Genomic DNA, 712 nt, shown 5'->3' on the forward strand with positions numbered 1-712 from the left:
ATATATACATGCATATATATACATACAGTGAGAGAGATATCGAAAAAGATGGATAGGCGAACATATAAATATTATGTAGACATAAAATGCTCGTGGGCACAAGGAATATGTGTGTATATCTACCCACCTTCCTCCCTCCCTTCCTCTCTCCCTTCCTCCTTCACTTCCTCCCTCCCTTCCTCCCTCCCTTCCTCCCTCTCTACCTACCTACCTACCTACCTACGTACCTACCTACATACATACATACATACATACATACATACATACATACATACATACATACATATGATGATTTAACCAATGAAAGAAAAATCACAGCATAAAGGACAAGTTATTGTAGAAAAAGAAAAGGCATTTTGATGTTTCGGACATAGAGTTCTTCATCAGAAAAAAAGAGTAGGAGAGTGAAGTCAGGAGAAATAATAGGCGGTGCGTCAGTGTGTGTTCGCCTGCTAGTGCGTGTGCATGTGTGCACGTGCACATGTAAGTTTGTTCTCAGCCAAGCAGGGAGCTGCAGGTGAAGTGGTAACAGGTGTGTGATCCATCCGTTCACCTGTCTAGTGAACAGCCGTCTGTCTAACAGTCTATCTAACGGTCTGTTAGGAATCCATCCATCCATCCATCCATCCATCCATCCATCCATCCATCTATCCAGCTATCTATCTATCTATCTATCTATCTATCTATCTATCTATCTATCTATCTATCTATG

This window comes from Octopus bimaculoides, chromosome 20 (genome assembly GCF_001194135.2).
Source record: "Octopus bimaculoides isolate UCB-OBI-ISO-001 chromosome 20, ASM119413v2, whole genome shotgun sequence".
NCBI classification, from domain to species: domain Eukaryota; kingdom Metazoa; phylum Mollusca; class Cephalopoda; order Octopoda; family Octopodidae; genus Octopus; species Octopus bimaculoides.